Genomic DNA, 22,899 nt, shown 5'->3' with positions numbered 1-22,899 from the left:
TAAAGATGATATTTTTTTTTATATTTGTTCATTGTTCATACACGATGTCAGCTTTTTTATTTTTCCTCAAATACTAAATTTTAGTAAAGTTCTAAATTATGTTGACTAGAACTTTTTTGGAACAACATGGAACAAAGTTTCGTTTTCGTAGAATGATTATTGAAAGTGTTCTCTTTCAGCCCGTTGCGTACGTTTAATACTTTTTTAATTATTGAAAGTATCCCCTTTCAGCCCATATATACAGTATTTCCCTCTTATATGCACCCCGGATATAAGCATTCCTCGATTAATAGCACTGAAATTTGTGCAAATGTTATTTTTAGTTCAAAATGCATTGACATTATTTCGATATATGCATCCCGCTTATATGCATTCCCCTCTTATAAGAGCTTGAAATTTGGTCATCTTTCTTTCATTTTGGCTTAAAAAAAATCGTTTTTATGCACCGGCTCAAAATAATTTGGATGATAGTAAAATTTTTCATAGGCGTTAAATATGGCAAGCATATACGTGAAAAGGGCAGTTAATTGGATAAAAACTCCTCAAGAAAGCTGTTCTTTCGGGCGATATGCTCTTAGAGAAAACTGAGCTAATTGCAATAAAATAAATAAGCCATTTTCTCCATCTGCTGTCGGAGAATAATGAATTATATAAAACCGATGGTGCAGAAAATAAGATTTCCTTAAAAAAAAAGAAGTTTTAAATTTAATAAGTATTATTCGTAAGGCTGTAATGCCAGCCATTAAATTTCTTCATTAAATAGAAAACATAGAGCAATTCTATTTTAGACAATGCACAGGCAAAAATCACGGACTTTTTGTCCCCTCCACCATAGGATGAAGGGTGTATTAACTTTGTTTTTTCTTTGTAAATCATTGAAATAATCACTTGCAACACTATAAAGTATTAATATTCTTTATCAGGGTAAAATTAGGATTCGATCTATGCACATTTATTAATCCGTCTGTGGTAATCACTCTAGCATCCACAAAAATAGAGATAGAATGCTGAAATTTCGGAAAGATGAGTCTTTTGTTTGCTGTTCGAATTTTGGTATAGCTCCCATATAACGGTATCATCCTATTTCATGTATTTTCGGGGTTTCAGCTACATTTTCAGACCGAATTAGCTATAATTTGGTATTTATGGTTCCTAGTGCTGATAAAACTTATCTATCCAAAATTGTGTAAGCCCATGTTTTGGTATAGCCCCAAATAAAGTTACCACCCGATTTCAGATACACTTCACCCCGGTTATTTACCTCTCTGCTGAACTGGCTTTCCCGTTTAATTACCTCATAATCTAATTCCCCAAAAGTTTTTCATATAAATGAGTTCAAACTGTTCCGGTTAATTACTTTTCTATAAATACCCAATTCGGACATTTACCTGTCAAATATTTTCCCAAAAAGAACATTTATTAATACTTTTCTCGGCTTATTACTCGCAATGGTATATTTTTGAGACAATCGATTTCGATGACTACGTGAATTATGATGAAGATGTCCAGGGTTATGTTATGGTGTTATGATGATAAATGAAGCAATAATGAGACCACAGCATCCATTTCCCAATATTAAAGAATGTAAAGCAAAACTTAGTGGAGCAAAAATTTTTTCAGCGCTAGATGCCAAAAGTAGTTTCTGGATGGTGCCATTAGATGACAAGTCCTCCAAGCTTTGTGCATTTAATACACCTTTTGGACGTTACTGTTTCCTAAGATTGTCTTTCGGTATTAATGCGGCCCACGAAATATTTCATGCCGAAATGGTAAGACTATTTGGTGACATTCCCGGGTTGGTAATATATATTGACGATTTTTTAATTTATTCATTAAATGTAGAAGAACATTTAAGTACTTTAGAGATGGTGTTAGAAAGAGCTAGGAAATTGGGACTAAGATTTATTGAATCAAAATGCAAATTTTTGGAACATTAAATAAAGTTTTTGGGTCATATTTTTGATAATTTAGGTGTCCGAGCCGATGACGAAAAGATTAGAGCAATAGTTAGTATGCCAAGGCCAGAAAATGTAAAAGATTTGCAGAGATTTTTGGATATGATTAATTACTTGGATTCCTTCATAGAAAATCGTTCGTTGAAGAACAAGCATCTTAGAGAACATTACGAAATGACGTCTTATGGCATTGGTCAGCTCATCATGAAAAAGAGTTGAACGATTTAAAAAAGTGATTACGAAAGCTCCAGTCCTTACTTATTTTAATCCCAATAAAGTTTTGGTGTTATCGGTGGGTGCTTCGAAATCTACATTAGGTGCTACAATTTTGCAGGAAAGAAGACCGATTGCATATGAATCGGCATCTTTAACTGATTGCCAGCAAAATTATGCACAAATTAAAAAAGAGTTGTTCGCTATTTTATTTGGTTGTACAAAGTTTCATCAATACATTTATGGAAATAACGTAATAGTGGAAACAGATCATAAGCCCTTAGTGACATTATTTGATAAACCACTATTTAAAATTCCACCAAGACTTCAACATTTTGTGTACAATGCTATAATCTCGTAGTTAGATATAAACCAGGAAGGGAATTGAAAATAGCGGATACACTATCAAGAGCTCCCCTAAGAGATGTGGCCATGGCAGAACTTGATGAGGAAATATCACTCCACTGCAATTTTATATATTCTTCTCTAGAGAGTTCATTCGCAGACATGAATGTGGTGAAGGAAGAAAGTAAAAAAGAAGAAACATTTTTAAAATTATTTAAATATGTTAAGGAAGAATGGCCTAATAGTAAAACAAATTTGGACCAAGATGTTATGCCTTACTTTAAGATAAGGGATGAACTAACAATTCTGAATGACATTTTATTAAAAGGCAATCAGGTTGTGATCCCAAAGAACATGCGAAGAAAATTATTTCAGGGGATTCATGAAGGACATATGGGGGTATCAAGGTGTCAAAATCTAGCGCACCAGACTGTGTGTTCTTTTACTATCTGAAGGATTTGAAAACGCAAAATAAACCAATTTAGAGACATTAAAAATATAATTTTTACATTGAAAGTTATTGCCAAAAAGCTCCTCCTTGAAATTCAATCATCACTTTTAAGTTTGTTAACCGGAACGCTATAAATCTGTTCGGTAAATCCAAACTATAACAAAAGAAGGCTTATAATAATGGGGGTTAGACTTGGTTTAATTTTTTGACTTATTTTTTTATACCCTCCACCATAGTATGGAGGGTATATTAAGTTTGTTTCTCCGTTTGTAACGCATTGAAATACGCATTTGCGACCCTATAAAGTATATATATTCTTGATCAGGGTAAAATTCTGAGTCGATCTGTGCGCGTCCGTCCGTCCGTCTGTGGTAATCACTCTTGCATCCACAAAAATGACGCTGAAATTTTGGGAAAGTGCGTCTTTTGTTTGCAGGCAGGTCAAGTTCGATGATGGGCTATATCGGTCCACGTTTTGGTATAGCCCCCATATAACGGTACACCCCGATTTACGGTATTTTGACGTTTTTAGCTACATTTTCAGACCGATTTAGCTATAATTTGACATTTGGGGTTCGTAACTGTCAATAAACTTATCTAAAAAAAGTTGTGGACATAGGTCCACGTTTTGGTATAGCGCACATATAACGGTACCCCTGATTTACGGTATTTTGACGGTTTTAGCTACATTTTCAGACCGATTTAGCTATAATTTGACATTTAGGGTTCTTAACTGTCAATAAACTTATATAGTAAAAGTTGTGGACATAGGTCCACGTTATGGTATAGCCCCAAATATAACGGTATTCCCCGATTTACGGTATTTTGACGTTTTTAGCTACATCTTCAGACCGATTTAGCTATAATTTGCCATTTTGGGTTCTTAAGTGTCAATAAACTTATATAACAAAAGTTGTGGACATAGGTCCACGTTTTGGTATATCCCCCATATATCGGTACCCCCCGATTTACGGTATTTTGAAGTTTTTAGCTACATTTTCAGACCGATTTAGCTATAATTTGACATTTAGGGTTCTTAAATGTCAATAAACTTATATAACTAGTGGACATAGGTCCATGTTTTGGAATAGCCCCCATATAACGTTACCGCCCGATTTCAGGTATTTTGACGTTTTAAGTCACATTTCTAGACCGAATTAGCTATAATTTGATATTTACGGTTCTTAGTGAACAAAAAACTTATACTCGAAAAAATTATGAACATAGGTACATGTTTTGGTATAGCCCCATATAACGGTACCTCCCGATTTTCGGTATTTTGAGATTTTTACCAACAAGTTTTAACCGAATTAGCTGTAATTTGAACATTTGATGTTTGAAGTTCTTAGTGCTCACCACACCTCTCCACCAATAGGGTTCTTAAATGTCAATAAACATATATATCAAAACTTGTGGACATAGGTCCACGTTTTGGTATAACCCCCATATAACGGTGCCCCTCGATTTACGGTATTTTGACGTTTTTAGCTAAATTTTCAGACCGATTTAGCTATAATTTGGCATTTAGGGTTCTTAAGTGTAAATAAACTTATATAACAAAAGTTGGGGACATAGGTCCACGTTTTGGTATATCCCCCACATAACGGTACCCCCGATTTACGGAATTTTGACGTTTTTAGCTACATTTTCAGATCGATTTAGCTATAAATTGACATTTAGGGTTCTTAAATGTCAATAAATTTATGTAACTAGTGGGCATAGGTCCATGTTTTGGAATAGCCCCCATATAACGTTACCGCCTGATTTCAGGTATTTTGACGTTTTAAGTCACATTTCTAGACCGAATTAGCTATAATTTGATATTTAGGGTTCTTAGTGACCAAAAAACTTATATTCGAAAAAAATTAGGAACATAGGTCCATGTTTTGGTATAGCCCCATATAACGGTATCGCCCGATTTTCGGTATTTTGAGAATTTTACCTACAAGTTGTAACCGAATTATCTGTATTTTGAACATTTGACATTTCAAATTCCTAGTGGTCACCACACCTCTCCACCACACAAAATTGTCATGAAAGGTCGATGTATTGATAAAGCCCCCATATAACGGCACCTCCCGATTTTCAGTAATTTAATGATTTTAGCTACAATATTAAACCGAACTAGAAGTAATTTGACATTTGAAGTTCTTAGTGGTCACAGCACCTCTCCATCAAAAATTGTCACCATACATAGTTAGATATAGGCACCATAAAAAAGGGCCTCCCGAATGAAGCATTTTATGTATCGTATCTGACATTTTAACGTACCCACTTAAAGTTGGGGACAGGAATGAAAACTAATTATTCCATTTTAGTTCAGAATATTTTATGGTGGAGGGTATGAAAAGTTCGTCCCGGCCGAACTTAACGCTTTTTTACTTGTTCTAATTGTTCTCATTTTTTGTAAGGCTGAGATGAAATTTTTGTAACTACCCGCATGAGGTAAATATGCGAGATTTTCGTAACTGACTTCCCCGCATAACTACCCCAATTTTTTAGAATTTTATGAAAGTTAACCGGGCTGCAGTATATTTTCAAACTTTTAGCTGACCGAATTAGCTAAAATTAAGTATTTGTTGGGGTTCTAATTTGTAAAAAGACTTCTCTGCCTAAAATTGTGGACATTGGTGCTGTCGTAACAGCAGGAAAACTAATTATTCTATATTAGTACAGAATATTTTATGGTTCGGCCCAGCCGAACTTAACGCTTCTTTACTTGTTTAAGAATAAAAATAATTAAGTACCCTCTCTTTAAATATACGTAACTTCTATTGATATCCGAGCCTAATACTACAAAAAGAAGTGAGATGTTTTCCTAAGAATGAACTGCTTTTCTTTTTGATTGATTAAAAACTAATAAATTGCAATCTCTCCCTTGTCTCGTATGGTATGTTGTGGAATAATGTTAAATTGCAATTTTAATGAGAATTTGTATATGGAGGATTTTTATATATGCACCGATAGTGCTTATAAGCGGGATTTGTATATAAGCACTGATTGTGCTTATAAACGGGATTTCGATATATGAATCCCCCGCTTATATGCACTGCTTTACTTGCATTTGCCACAGTGCTTATATCCGGGAAATGCTGTATTTCTTTTTTTTTGTCTGGGCCGCGTAGGCATGACGATAGAGAACACACTGCAAAATATTTTTTAGCGCTTTTCCTTATCGCCCTTAATAGACCTGAACACCAGCATTTTTTTGGTGCCACACAACGCACCATTTCATTGTTATAAGGTAAATATTCACTTGCTAATAATTAAACATTTTGTTATTACTAACCTTTCTCTTTATTTATACAGGTATTCTTAAATGTCGTCAGACCACACAGCCTGCCCATTCCCACATCAGATATCCGCACATCAGATAACTGCCGTAATCTATGAATTGCCGTAATTGCCTTTTGTGTCCCTACCCAACCTTACGGACAGTGGACATGGGAATACCCATCAAAGCATCGTAGTTGCCTGAGCCGTATATCGGGCATTTTTGGAATTTTCTTTTTCATGTTTCATGATGCAGTCATGTGTGCAAAATTGCTCGAAATTTATTCTAACTTGGAGACCGAAGCCTGCTGGTAAGAACATGCTACATTTTTAAATATAAAAAAAACATGATCATTTTCAATAACTTTTCTTTCGTTTTTCTTTTTCCAGGTAAACCAGCTACTCATTTATATATTTTCTCGTGTGAGCCGTGTAGGCCTGACTATGGATGTCCAAAAAGGCACACAAAATTTGGTTTGGTGTTTTACTTTGTCACCCTTTATAGGCAAGACAACCGGAATTTTTTTTTTGTTGTCAGTTAATGTATTGCCTACTGTCTTGGCAGCGTTTGCCCAAGTTCATAATTAGAAGATAAAAATGTTCGCTTGTTAATTAAATTAACTTTTTATATTAATAATATTTTCCTTTAGTCTTACATGTGCCGTACAAATTTTGTTGGAACATACAGCCTGCTCTGTCATCATGAAATATTTGTTGTAACTCGAATACTCTATGCCTTTGAGTGATTGTTCTTTTGCCTAAAGGCACACAACAAATCTTTGCTATTTTCTACCCAACACTACGGACACTGGACATTTGAATACACCACAAGGCATTGCAGTTGCCTGAGGCGTACATTGGGCACTTTTGGAATATACTACCTGTTATGCTGCGGATTCATGGTAAGAATGCATTTTTGTTGACATTAAGAGTGCTAATGTGTGGAAAAGTGTTTGTGCTAATTACACTTCATTTTATTGTGTTAATTATTTTTGATATGGACTACGATTGTGAATATTGTTGGGCCACCAGTTCGTGTTTAAAAAATACTAATTTTGCCTAATTTATTGTGAAACACATATGTCTGTCCAAGTGTACAATTATAGCATGTTGATGATGGACACATATGTATGTTGGAAGTGCATAAAATAGTGGTGAACAATACATTTTGTTGAAGGCTATTAATAGACATCATCTGTGAATTTGTTTACCTGCATCAATGTTATTTATTTTCAAGTCTTCAAGAATGTGTATCCTATTAAGTGTGTGTTTCTATTTGTAATTTAACAGGGTGGAATATTTTGATGCCCATACATAAATCAGTTCTATTTATTTTGATATAAAAATATCAGTGAATTATTTTGAAATACCTGTGCCGATCATATGCCTCAAGTTCATTGTGAAGAAATATTTTAACATAATTTATTGTATGTGATCATCATTTCAGTGCATTACTAATTCCTGTGTTTTCTTTTTTTCTCTTCGTTTAGGGTGATTTTGAAATTGAGATTTATTGCTCTGCCAATCAAATAAGCAAAAATTAATGTGGCCGTGTCATATAAGGAAATATTTTTATTTTGTGGACATACTACGGTGGATTACGTTATTGCAACCTGCATCGTTCTTGTGTTTGTTCATTAATACCCCCATCAACTACCTGCGTGGAAGACTTCAATATTATGGTGATAATGCGGCAAGAAATGTGTTCTGTTAAGGTGAGTCTTTTGTGTTTATATATTTTTTTGGTGATGACTGCGGTCAGTGTTTTGTATGGCAAGGAAATGGTGGTTTGTGTGTAGGCAATTACAAAAATTTTAATTTGAAGTGGTACAAAGGGTTATTCCAAAATAGATGATTCATAAAGTGTTTTTTCCAAGAATTGGATTGCCAAAAAATATAAAAAGTATGAAACATGAAATGTAAACATTCAAAGTGGGCTTCGATAAAACCATGCGTGACTATCTTAGTGAAGTGAATTCATAAGTTTTTATGGGAAATCATTTTAGGATTCCATTGCATATGCCAATATGTTTGAGCCCCTATATAAACGGAGATAATACCAGATGGTTAATGGAGTAATAATCCTGTTCGATTTCAATTACCTAACAGCAATTTATTCTTTTGTTTAGAGGTCTCATGGGAGATATTTCCTGAGATAGGGATTTTTATATTTTTATCCTGTGACGTAGCAATTCTGTTGATGGTTGGGGACACCAGTGTATGTGAAATTATACCACCATTTGATCTTGCCATTAGTTAAAAATTTTATATCCTTTTCTTAATTGTCCTTGCATTATTAATATTTTTATATGTATGTATATTTATTATGATGTATAATTTTTACTAATGTTTATTTGACTTTTAACTATTTGACTTTTGATTATTTGTTACCATTTTTCCTGTTTTATTATTGGGTTTAAATAAAAACAATTTTATTATTCTATGCCATAAATTATTTGATTACGAAAGGGTTACAAGCATTTATGATTTTGAATCCAAGAGACTTTTTTGGTATATGCTTTGGTTGATGAATGTAATGGGTGGGGTTTTAATGAGAAGAGAGGCGAATGCCTTTGTTGTGAAATAGTGTAATCCATATGTAGTTATGGTTGTTTAGTTCTATCCATGGTTATTTTTTTATAGTGTTTCTGTCTTACACCATCTGTGGGGAGGGTAAAACCTATAAGCATAATAAATAAAAAAACCTTCTAATATTTTTCTGAGTATCCTGTCTGAATTCCGTCCGTTTTCTTCCCGTTGTGTACGGTGTTTTCTATTGAATTTTCCCAACGTGGGGAATTCCCACGCCCTGTTGTCTCATTCAGCCGGGCAATCAGGTAGATCTTCTAAAAAAAAAACTAAATATAAAAAAGTGTATAATTTCTAATAATAATCACAATAAATGCAAAAGGCGCAAAATGGACGTACACAAACATTCATTTTCTAAACCTATATTGCACTTATGTTACTATTATCACGAAATCATTGCACTAAATATATTTAAACTTTTTTTAGAGTGGAAAGAAATAAAACGTGTGTCGTTTTTTTGAAAACAATCATATGCTGGAGTAATAAAATGGGTAGTTGTGTTTATCTTAAGGATAGATATGACCATGAGCTTGGCATAGAAAATGCAGTGGGCGAAATCGATGGCTTCTATTTATGACGGGAATTGTTTAGCCATTAATTTGACGCTTTGTGATTTTGGGAATTGGGTATTTCAAACAAGTGGTATTTATCATTTTGATTGGTGAGTTTTAGAAAGGGGTGTTTATGCGGATGTTTGTTTTCTTTAACGCTCCCTGGTTCCAACGTGGGGAACTCTCACACCCTGAGATCTCACAAGCCGGGCATATGATTTTTCTAGGACATACGATTGTAAAGAGGGACAAAAACATCTGGGAAAAACATTTAGTAGTATTATAGCTAAATAAATTCATAAATTTGGACATCACAAGATTTAATCTAACTAATCTATATTGCACCAAAAGGGTTTCTTATCTTTGTTATTGCACAATAACATGAATAACAAACACTTACGGCAACATAGATAAATAAATTAATAAATTGGGACGTCACAAAAATATAGTTTACTTAAGCTATATTGCACTAAAAAGTTTCTGTATCACAGAGATATTGCACCTTAAATTACATACGTAGATCTTTGGAGTGAAAATTCCCAAGAGGTTTTCCCTGTAGGGTTTCTAACTCGTACATATTGTTACCTATAGGCCGGACAATTCTACATTTTAAGAACTTCTTACAGAACTTAGCGTTTATATTATTCTTAAAATCCGACAGCATGTGGTTCCTTCTATAAACCTACTGTCCAGGTACGAAGTTTACAATCCTTGCTCGTTGGTTATATCTTTTTGCACTATTCTCGTATGCGTTATGCATATTAGCTTTGATTCTTTCTCTCATTAATTCTAATTTATCGGCTTTATTTAATTGTTCTATTTGATGGTCTGTTAGGGAAAGAAGTTTCTTGGCTAACTTATAATCTGTTCCACTTGTGAACATGTTGTAGCCGAAAAGAGCAAAAAAAGGATTTACTCCTGTCGCTGAATGGACAGATGTTCTGAGTGCTTGCTCAATCTCTTGCAAATAGAGGTCCCATTCGCGGTGGTCCTTTTCTACATATGTCCTAATCGCGGCCAGTATCGACTGGTTAACACGCTCTGAAGCATTAGATTGAGGTGAATAGTATGCTGTAGTGAGATGATTGATTTTATAGCTCTTTATCATTTGTTCAAATATTTTGGACACAAATTGTTTTTCCATTATCGCTATGGTTGATTTCAGGTACTCCGAAGGTGTGGAATACTTGATGTTCCAAAAAATTCACTACATTTTGTGCCGTTGCCTCCTTCATAGCATGTAGGAATGTAAATTTTGTGAAATGGTCCATGACTATGAATATGTAGGCATTCCCTTTTTTAGAACGGGGGTATTTACCTAGAAAATCAATATATAGTTTTTGAAAGGGCCTTTCTGTAACTACTTCATTGCCTATAGGTGGTTGCGTTCGGTGGTTTGTGGGTTTCGTTTCTTTACACACCTGGCAATTTCCTATGTATTGCCTGACTTGGGAGGTCATTTTAGGCCAGTAATAGTAGGTTCTCAGTCGACTTAATGTTTTTGTGATACCATCATGCACCGATTGGGTGTAATTATGTGCCTTTTCTATAAGGGCATACGTTATGTCCTGTGGTATCCACAACTTCCATTCAAATTCTGTGGTTTCTTGTTGAAAATTCTTGGTGCGTATATAAACCTTATCGTTCTCTACTTTTAAGTCGGGCAGTCGTTCTTGATTTTGTAGGATAGTATTTCTTAACTCCTCATACTCCTCACTATCGAAAGCATTAGTTTCAAAATCCAATAAATCATCATCGCTTAATTCTTCTACGACTATATCTGTGTCTACAGGCATACGCGATAATGTATCGGCAACAATATTGTCGGAACCTTTACGGTGCTCAATGCTGAAATCATATGCCTGCAGCTGTAGAGACCATCTTGCTAAGCGTCCACTTAAATCTTTCAGCGACATCAGCCACTTAAGGCTGGCATGATCGGCTATAATTGTGAATCGCATTAATTCAACATATGCACTATAGGTCAAACAGCCCATTTTACTGGCCAAAAGTCAAATTTCGCACTTTGTATTTTCACTTATTTTGTGTTACTTTCTTGTAAGAAACCCTTCAAATATAATAAAATTAAATTTTGTTTTTGTATGAGACATTATACCGTTACATGGCAGGCTGCCAAATATGTAGTATCCAAATATCTTTAAAAACTTGTTAACGAAATATGTTTACTTGTATTCGTTCAGGGTGAAACAAAATCACAATATTAGCATAAGTAACGATTTGATTAGAAAGTATTCGATATCTATTTATCAAAAATGCCCTCCTATCATCAATTATGTATATAAATAGTTATTAAATGGGTGTTAACTTTGAATTTTCGAAGAAAGTAGAACATTTTGAGGTTATGTACGCTTTTAAAGTGTCGGCAACGTTCGGCAATGAAAGTGAAAATTGAAATTGGTTCATTAACTCGTGCCGAATGCAGAAAATTTTATGTGAATTTGCGTAAATTTGCTCGGCAAGAATTATACAACTTTTTTTAGGTTACCATATTCTCCATAATATTGATTTTTTTGAAGCCAGGGTTAAACCTCTTATCAAATAATGTTAGCCAAATTGGAGTCCACAGCATTCTGCTGTGTTCTAAATTCAAATTATTTTCAAATCGTTTGTAAATATATACAGTTATAGTCAAAATATGTCACATCATATTGTGGGATTTTCGAGGTAATAATATTAAGGCATATTTACATTAAAACTAAAATACACAACAAAAAAGGTTCTGAACTTATCGGACGTCGATGCCTTCAATTCTGTAGACAAATAACAGACCTTCCAGTTTTTGTCCCCAAAGGGTTAAGGACCCAGTTGTGTATTTGGTCCATAAAGGGTTAATTTTTTGGCTCACGTTGTTCCATTTTTCTCCCTGAATCTAAAAACGCTATATTAACTTAAACCAAATACTTGTTTTAACTTCAAGACTTTTGGCTAATAAAATGGTCCGTTTGACCTATAGTGATATGGTCTGAATCTTTTGACTGCTAAGACGGCTGCAAGGCATTCCTTTTTCGTCACTGAGTAATTTTTTTGACATGCATTTAGCTTTTGAGAATAAAATACGATGGGATTTTCATCACCATCGTCATTTTTTTGAAAAAGGACTGCACCTATTCCGTATTCACACGCATCGCATTGAATAAAAAACTCTTTATTGAAATCAGGATGTTTGAGGACCGGTGCCGAAGTAAGAGCTTGTTTAAATTGTTTAAAGGACTCAATAGCTGCTGGGGTCATAACAAATTTTTGGCCTTTTTTTAAGGTGTCAGTTAATGCAGATGATATGGACGCAAAGTCTTTTATAAAGCGTCGGTACCAACCTGCGGTTCCGAGAAAGCTCCTCACTTCTCTAGGAGATTTAGGCAGTGAAATTTTTTGGATTGAGCTTACTTTTTCAGGGTCGGTTTTCAAGCAACCATTACCGAGGTATTTGAGTTCCTTAAAACAAAACAACGATTTCTTGAGACCTATTGTTAGGTTTGCTTTCCGCAGGCATTCCGCAACTTCATTGAGCAAACGCAGATGATTATCAAAATCATCAGCAATAATTAATAGGTCGTCCAAATATATGAACACATTTGACTTCAATTTCCCGGGTATGACTTTGTCCATTAATCTACAAAGACGCTGCGCCGCGTTGCATAAACCGAATGGCATAACCCTAAATTGGTATAGGGGTCGACCAGGCACGGTGAACGCCGTATACGGTTTTGCTCCATCTTCCAACTCTACTTGCCAAAAGGCGTATTTAAGATCCACGCTACTGATAAAGTGTGTTTGGTCGATTCTACTCAATATGCCATCAATGTTTTGCAACGGGTACGCGTCTTTGATAGTTAATGCGTTTAATTTACGTGCATCGAGGCAAAATCGATTTTTTCCTGGTTTCCTGACAACTGTCGTCCTATTACTCCAGGGCGAGTCGCTCTCTTCTATTACATTCAATGCCAGCATGTTATCGATCTCTCTGTATACTATCCCCTGAACAGCAGGGGACAAAGGATAATGCTTGTCTTTAACCGGATTCGCATTCTCAACAAATTTTATAGCATGTTTCTCTAATTTCGTGCAACCTAATCCCTATTGTTCAAAGTTTGGAAATTTTTTTATTACTTCATCTAGTCTTTTCTTCTGATCTTCTGTTAGTTTATGCATTTTTGTTTCATCAATAGATGAATCACCGTGTATTTTCGTTTGAAGGTCTATGTCTATTTCTTCGGTGGGGAATATTTGTGCTGCTATGTCAAATAGCTTCCAAAAATCGGTACCTAGATATAGGTTTTGTTCCAAATCTGGGCACATGTATAAAGTTAGCTCTTTAATCTGTTGTTTATATTCTACCATGACTTTGATTATTCCTAATATTCGGTGTTTCTGGCCTGAAGCCGTACTTATATTGGACATGTAAGGTTTGATGTCTACACCCAGTTCCTCAACAATTTCTCGGCATTGCTTCCCAAGAAGACTGACCGTTGCCCCTGAATCCAATAGACCTCGGATATCCTTGCCTTCTATTTTATAGTTATATACCGTCTGGGATCTTTCCTTAATTGACACCTTGAGATGGCTTCACATATAGCTTTTCTACACTTTTTGTTTTCCTTTTGTCTTTGCCTCAGTTTTAGTATCCTTTGTTTCTTTTTTTATTAGCTTTTGAGGAATTTTGGCCTCCAGGACATTTTCTTTAATTTCGGTTTCTTGGAAAATTTTTGCTCTGACTATGTCATAATGTTTTTGTCTAGTTGATAATGGTAGATAATGGCGGGTGGACGCATAGTTCACTTCTCCGCTATCCTCGACTCTTGGCTTTTCTGCGGGTTCTTTACCTTGGCGGTTTCGGTGGAACAATGGTTTCCCGCCGCAACCACGTTCTTCCGGCAGTTTCCCGACTTACAATTGTCACATTTAGGGGCTATGGTATTCGGGTTTCCACACTTAAAGCAGAAATAATTTCTCTGACTGGATGGACATTCCCGAAAACCATGTCCTGGAATAAGGCAATTCCAACAAGTGATTTGAGTACTTATAGCCGAGACATCTACCACTTCTTCCTGCATTTCCAAATTGTTGAAGCAATCAACTTCCTCTTCATCCGCCAGACTGACGGCATTCACTTTCACGGGCCTATTGATCATTGGTTGTTGTTGGGGTATTGGATCTTTGCGGAAAAATGTTCTTTCTATCTCAAGACACTCAATTCTCAACTGCTCTAAAGAAGAAACGTTCATTGAATAGACGATGCTAGATAAGTTTTTTCTCAAGTTTTTCTTAACAAGAGATATCATCTCATAATCTGAAACGGGCCTTTGCAATTTGGATCTCATCTGACACACATCTTGAAAAAATGAATCTATGGATTCTCCTGGTAACTGTTTTCTCTCTAATAGGTCCCTCATTTCTTCAAAGCAATTTCGCCTAGTCTTGAATCTCTCAGTCGAAGAAAATTTCAAAGCTTCCCATGTTGAGATACAGTTACACATTTGTTGCAACCAAAACCAGTCATAGGCTGGTCCGGACAACAAAATGTGGAATTCTTTTAAGATTTCCTCCCATAACAAGCCATAATGTCTCTGAAAGTATTCAAGCCTATAAATGAAGTCTTCCACAGGCAGTGTATTTGGTATTCCGGAAAAATTGATGCCAAATCGTTCCACTCTTATTCCTTGATTTCCCCCGATGCCACTAATCGACGGTAGGACGTTATTCCTTCGGGCTCCGTTAGAATTTCCACTGTTCTGATTTGTTTGAGGTGGATCATTTATTGGCGGTATCTGAGTAGGTGGTACATTTGAGTTATTATTGGCCAGTTTAGACACTGATTTATTCAATTTATTAATCATAGTATACACTTTATCCATTTCCCTATTTACACATTGGCTTACCAACGAGTTTAAATTCAGCCTAGCATCGTTTATGCTTTCTTTAACCATGTCTCGTACCATTTGATCTACATCATCTGGTCGATTTGTTTGATTTGGGATTTGGGTTTGAGCATCAATAGCCGCTCTGGCAGCCATGCTGGTGCTTGGATTAGGTGAATTAATTGTGTTTGACAAATCTCGGATTGTGGAATCCATATTTATATTTGATGGTTCCATTCTATATTCCACTCGTGTTTTCTTATTAGTAGGTCTGGGAGTAGTAACGGAAATCCTACTTATATCAAAAGCTTTTTCCCGCCGTATAAAAGCTCATTGGGTGTTGCTATTAGTAATCAAACACCTCAATATGGAAAAGGAAAGTTATTTTGTTTCTTTATACAAGGATGCCAAAAGGAAAAATCGACAAATTTTAAATTTCGTAGATTAAGTTGAGATGATCACAAGTAAAATCATAAAATTTTAAAGCTAAGTAAAAAAAAAACAAGTAAAAAAGTATCAGTCGGCTTTGCCGACAGAGATATACCCTCAGCCTGTGTATATTGAAACATTTTTTTTCCAAAAAACGCATATATTTAGGGAGTTTTAAAAATGTTGGGCGTTTGAACTGACAAAAATGTTGATTAGGATTAGGAGATACTAAAAAGAATGGATCTCCAGCCACTACATATGGTACCATAGGGGTTTTTTTTAGAACTTCAGGGATGTTTGCTCAAGAAGTATGAACTTGCCCCTGAAACAACTTTTACCATCGCAATTGAGGCAGCAATGCAAGTTGTTTCAACAAAAATCAAAGTGATTCGAAAGCAGGTCTTAAAGTGAACATGTATCCGAAATTTTGAGTGGGAGGTACCGGATGGAGTGGACAAATATAGTCCATATTTGAACCTGATCTATATCTGGTAGATATATTAGGATGTGTAAAGTATGGACCAATTCGGCCACTCTCTTCAAGAGTTATCGTACGCACAATTTTTCCGAACATTTTCGAACTTTTGTGGGGGAGGTACCTGAAGGAGTGGACCGATATGGCTTATCTTCGAACTTAAACTATGTTTGGACAAAATATTACTAAGGCCAAACATTGGACCGAATCGGCAGACCTGTTCGAGAGTTATTTTGCCCTCCAACCTCCTCACACGGTGTCATAGGGGTTTTTTGCAACTTTCAGGCTATTTTCTCAGGAAGTATGGACTTGCCCCTGATGAAACTTATACCGTCGTATGGAGGGCAGTGAATATAAGTTGCTAAAGCAAAAATCAAAGCGATTCGAGAGATGTTCCTAAACTGAACTTTTCCAAAGTTTTGTGTGGGAGGAACCCGACGGAGTGGACCGATTGAGTCCATATTAAAACCTGATCTAAGTCTGGTACACGCTCCACGATGGGCAAAGTATGGACCAAATCGGTTACACCCTTAAAGAGTTATCGTGCGTACAAATTTTCCGAACATTTTCGAACTTTTGTGGGGGAGGTACCGGAAGGAGTGGACCGATATAGCTCATCTTCGAACTTAAACTAAGTTTGGACAAAATATTACGAAAGCCAAAATTTGAACCGAATCGGTTCATCCCTTCGAGAGTTATCGTGCGCTCCAGCCAGCCAGACAGACAGACAGACGGACGGACATTGCCCAATCGACTCCAAATTGTCTGAAACACATTTCGTCCAAACATACTTGGGGTCTAAAACCATTATTTCGATGAGGCACATTTTGCCCGTATGAAAGTGTATATACCCTTCATAGCCTAAAGGCTGAGGGTATAAATAGATAAATATTAGAGTTAGAATTAAAGAGTACATACATTAAATAAAACTTTACGAAACAAAAGTATTACTACTATTTTTTTTTCGCTCACAATTTTTTTTGTAGATTCAAACATATAACTGAAAGGTTGTAGGGAGTGTTTTCAATTGCTATAAGGGAAAGTGTGTGGATTTTATTATTCTTTTTTTTTATTTTGGAATTTCAATCCAACCATAGTTTTCCTAATTGAAAGTGTCCTAACGGTTGTCACTGTGTGCTGATAGACTGGACTTAACATTTACTAACATGAACATATACATATCGAGTTAACACCACGGCAATTTTCCTAATTATCTAGCAGAAAACAGATCTCGTGTTCGAGTCTTATTCCACAACGCATTCTACGAAACCTTCATCGTGGAAGTCGTTGTGTTATTTTCTCTATGCTATCTCTAAAATCTATTGGTAAAAGGAATTAATAATAATAAAAAAAAAACGTCAAAACATAAACAAACACAGGTAAAACAACAATACATTCATTGTTACAATTCACGAAACAAGAGATATTGCACCTGAGAAGAAATATGGAACGCATATCCTAACCTTCTAATTCTAAGACTTAATATTGCACTTTAACATCATTTCTAAATGAAATGATGGTTGCAATAATTGCAAGTCGGTATAAAAGATGCGATATGCGTTTATTACTTATTGCTCCCTATGGGCTATTACTTCGTGCTTTGGTGATATTGCACTGATTACTAAAAAAATGTCTTTTTCGCCACTACGGCCATTTTCTTAATTTTTTTTTAATAACGTCATTGACGTTAGAAGTTGGCTGATGTTGTATTGCCTATATGTTAATGGCTATAAGGCATTATCTTTCTTTGGGCGCCATATTGTTACATTCCGCCTAGTATCTGCTCTGGTGGTGGCCAGCATAGCTCGTGGAACTCTTCCCAGGGTCGGTTCCAACCCTACCACCAAGCACACGGGGATGCACAATTAAAGGGGGGATGAGAAACAAATACAACACAAACACTACACACACATGTGACAAGGGAACTTGGTGATGCTGTTCCCCCACTCTGCCCGCCCAACCTTGACCCTTGGTACCACTCCATATTATTTTTAAGGGCCCCTCACTCCACTTGCACTTACCTTACCACAACGTACTCCCCACTTCCCTCTCTTATTAAGACTTTAGCAATTAATTTTTTTTGTTTTATAAAATCAAACATAAAAATTATTATTGATTACAGCGGTCATTTTTTTTTAAACCTAAGAACTCATAAACATGTATAGTTAAAAATTCTGGACCACTAACGCCAACCTTGTACTTATTTCGTGAGCCACTGACTCGGATAACCTCTTGTTTACAAAGAGTTCTTTCCCAACAAAAAACTCAATGGGATATACACTATTCTTTTTTTTGACACCTACCTAAAAGAGCTCTCTTAGAGGGTATAAATGAGGACTTTAAATTGACGTCCACAGAGAACGTTCAACATTCCCGAAAACAAAACTCTTCGTAACCTAGGTAACCCTATTCTCACTGCGATAAAAAAAATTTGGTCGTTAATAATCCTCACATAAGAACAAGGGAATTATAAACTAATGTATAATAGGGGACAACACAACTTAATCTCACAAACGTCAAAATACTGAATAAGGAGAGAATAGAGAACAAGCGATACACGATAGAAAGCTTAAGAATACAGCAAAAAATAAAAAGTGCAATAAACAGAAAAGAGGATAAAGACAATACAAACGCAATATACACGATAGCAATTTTTTAGTAGTATTCTAATCATCTGCGATACCTAGCACCTAAGCAACTCTGTGATATTTACAAGAATTTTAATTATTTTTACATTTATTTATTAGTTTGTTTGTTGTGTTTATATATTTTTTAAACCTACACTTGACAAATATTAAATGTAGAAACTTGACGAAAAATTATTTGTAAGTATTGCTTTGCTCTCAGTGCTAAGATCAAAAAATAATGTTATATTAAAAATGTTATACCGTCTCTGTTGTCGTTACCAGATTTAAATAAAATTATCCCTGAGGAAGTTGAAAAATCCCAACGAAACGTTGGATAAAAAATGAAATAAATAGTTTTTTATTTTCATTCAAAATACCCAGACCTAATAAGCCCAATAAGACAAAGTCTTAAACTATTGATTAAAAACATAAAAAGGTCGAAAAAATAAAATACAGAATCTATTCGGAGGGCCCGCCGATTATAATAAAAATTAAGTCACAGTAACACAACATGAAGGATTTCTTTACACACATCAAACTTAAATACAATATAGAAACATGCTCTGCTCTGAAAGCATATTGCAAGGATATAAAACGTTTGGCAAAACTGTCAGAAAGACTAAAATTCTTGTTAGCATGCAGAAGGAGTGGCCTCATTCCACCTCACTTAACAAATTCAACCACAAATTCAAAGTCTCTATTCACAAACAATCACGCACTTAAAGATTTTCTCAAAATTGAACAAACCTTTCACACAAAAGTATTGAACATTGAAATCAAAGAAACTAATCTTAACATAAAGCAGACAAGAATAAACATGTCCAATACATCTAAGAAATTAAAATCGATAATGCAGATCGAAGAATACGAAAATTTCATCAAAAAGCAACGAACACGATATTCATATTTCACATCCAACGACAGAGAAACGCAAAAATCAAAACTGAAACGACTAAAACAAAAAGGACTTGATACGTATGGTTTAAAATACAACGCTTCATGGTTTGAGAATAAAACAAACATAGAATTTAGCCAAGAAAGTATGTGGTTGCTATCATTAGGCCCAAAATTCTCTATTCCTGTCAACGAACGACACTTCTCTTCATTACAATTAATAGCCGATTTAGAACCATGGGTTCAAACGCTATCAGATGATAGACAAAAAGAAATAGTAAGATCGAAAATAACAAACAGAATATTAACATACAGAAGAGCAACAAAACTTAGCCAAAAAGATAAATTCATTTTACAAATATTCGAAGAGACTAAACAATTTTTAAGAAAATATAGAGAACAAATAGTCATTACCAAAGCGGACAAAGGAAATAAGACAGTAGTTATGTACCGAGATGCATATAGTAGTGGAATGGAAAACCTATTGGCAGACAAAACAACTTACAAGGTAATGAGAACAGACCCAATAAAATAATCATGGATCTTTACAAACAAAACTATATAACAACTCAGGAAAAATTCAAACTGACAACACATGCCTCGAATGCTCCCAGATTATACGGCCTTCCAAAAGTCCATAAGCCAAACATGCCCTTACGACCAATATCCTCATCGATGGAGGTACCGTGTTACAAATTATCAAAACACGTGGGCGAAATATTGAAACATATTATAGTGGAGGAATATAATATAAAAAATTCAATTGAATTAAAGAAAAAATTAGATGTTTTAAAAATTGAATGCGATGATATTTTGGTTTCTTTCGACGTAGTGTCGTTATTTACGAATATCCCAATTCATCTGGCTATTAAAAATATAATGGCACAATGGGAAAATCTTCAAAATCACACAAAAATTCCCAGATCCCAATTTCTAAAAATATTACAATTCTGTCTAAATGATAACAATTATTTTATGTATGATGGGAAAATCTATTCACAAATTTATGGAATGCCAATGGGGAATCCCCTATCTCCAACAATAGCTGACATTGTTTTGGACACCCTTTTAACACAAATAATAGAAGATCTTGACAAGGAAAACATCCACTTTAAATTTTTGACGAAATATGTTGATGACATGTTCGCAATAGTTAAAAAAGGAGAAGAAAGAAAAATACTGGAGACGTTAAACAACTATCACAGTAAGCTCAAATTCACCTTGGAACTGGAAGAAAACAACAGCATACCTTTCTTGGACATAAAAATATATAAGACAGAAAACAAGTTATATACCGACTGGTATATGAAGCCAACGGCAACAGGAAGAATAATAAACTATCATTCAACACAACCAATTCAACAAAAAATAAACACCGCCACCAATTTAATCAAAAAAGCACTAACTCTAACTCACGAATCCTACAAAAACAAAAATATATCAAAAATAAAAGAAATTCTAAAACAAAACAGCTATCCTACAAACTTAATAAATCACCTGCTAAAGAAATCGTTATCCCATAACACGCGTAATAACAACACATCTGGCAACACGAAATATTACGGCGTTCAATACATTCCAAAATTGACAGAAACGAAACAAATAAAACAGATCATGGAAGAAGAAGGAACAGCTGTTGCACATAAACCATACAAAACAACATCTTGTTTGTATACAAACACCAAATCAAAAATAGAAAAAGCAGACCAAAACAATGTAGTCTACGAAATAAGATGCACAGGGAACTCAGGCGAACAATGTGATAAGGTTTATATTGGGACAACTAAAAGAAGCTTAAACACAAGGGTAGCAGAACACGATGCAGATATAAAAAAGGGAAAACAAATTACAGCTTTGGCACAACACTGTGTTGAAAAGGGCCACACAGCAGATCTCACAAACGTCAAAATACTGAATAAGGAGAGAATAGAGAACAAGCGATACACGATAGAAAGCTTAAGAATACAGCAAAAAATAAAAAGTGCAATAAACAGAAAAGAGGATAAAGACAATACAAACGCAATATACACGATAGCAATTTTTTAGTAGTATTCTAATCATCTGCGATACCTAGCACCTAAGCAACTCTGTGATATTTACAAGAATTTTAATTATTTTTACATTTATTTATTAGTTTGTTTGTTGTGTTTATATATTTTTTAAACCTACACTTGACAAATATTAAATGTAGAAACTTGACGAAAAATTATTTGTAAGTATTGCTTTGCTCTCAGTGCTAAGATCAAAAAATAATGTTATATTAAAAATGTTATACCGTCTCTGTTGTCGTTACCAGATTTAAATAAAATTATCCCTGAGGAAGTTGGAAAATCCCAACGAAACGTTGGATAAAAAATGAAATAAATAGTTTTTTATTTTCATTCAAAATACCCAGACCTAATAAGCCCAATAAGACAAAGTCTTAAACTATTGATTAAAATTTAAATCGATTCTCAATGTTAAAAGTATATTAAATTTTAGCATAATTCATATAGTATGGTGGTGCCAATTTTTTATGTGGCCATCTCAATTATAAATCTTGGCTTAACTTTTCTGTTTGGTTTGGTCTGAATGGTTTCTCAAGGGGATTTATTTCAAAAAAGATATCGTCTGCCTCTTTTCCTTTATAGAGGAATAATCACGACTTGTTACCTGTTTTAACATGAAAATTAATTATCCTTTTTATTTCTTTCCAGGGTTTACACCATCATATAGGTTAAGGCAAGACGGTTCATGACTTCCTTTAAATGCTGCACTTAGGATTTTAAAGGGGATTTCCGCCCAATGGTCAAATGGGATTTCCCACTAATGGCTTCAGCACGGGCCAAACTTTACAGCCCTGACAACAAATTCTTTTGGTTCGGGTAAAATTAATGACGACCTCCTCCGAGCTGTTTGTTGAGGAGGCCGATGATCGTGGTCTTCAGTGATGTTGGTGATATCTTGAAATAAACAGAAACCTCTGTCAACATCCACATGACATAACACTGGGATTTAACAAAACTTTAGTAGCACCACACACAAAATGGCTCTACTTTCCTTGGATTTGAGGCTTTTATACTGCCACGGGAGACGCACATTTTCCCTCTTTTCCTGGATTTTTTTATATTTTCCTAACATTTATTTGTTTTTTTCTTTGGCTACATGTACTACTAAACCTATCTTCACGCAGAGTTGTATTTGCCGCCCGTCCCTCATGGAGTCGATGCCATTTGAAATGC

At 35.0% G+C, this 22,899-nt stretch overlaps 1 protein-coding gene and 1 long non-coding RNA gene across 4 annotated transcripts in view; one reads left to right on the top strand and one right to left on the bottom strand.

Annotated features, from left to right (window-relative positions):
- LOC141399986 (uncharacterized) overlaps positions 1-22,899 on the bottom strand; it is a 260,823-nt gene that overhangs the window by 202,120 nt on the left and 35,804 nt on the right. The gene's annotated exons all lie outside the window — the stretch shown is intronic.
- LOC141399987 (uncharacterized) lies at positions 240-22,701 on the top strand. The gene is made up of 6 exons (XR_012412048.1): positions 240-6,208; positions 6,274-6,548; positions 6,628-6,813; positions 6,888-7,139; positions 7,728-7,952; positions 22,375-22,701. It is a non-coding gene; the product is annotated as an uncharacterized lncRNA (long non-coding RNA).

The sequence above is a fragment of the Musca autumnalis genome, unplaced genomic scaffold, assembly GCF_047663935.1.
Source record: "Musca autumnalis isolate F117 unplaced genomic scaffold, ASM4766393v1 scaffold_3, whole genome shotgun sequence".
NCBI lineage: Eukaryota > Metazoa > Arthropoda > Insecta > Diptera > Muscidae > Musca > Musca autumnalis.
This window is presented reverse-complemented; position numbering and strand designations above follow the sequence as displayed.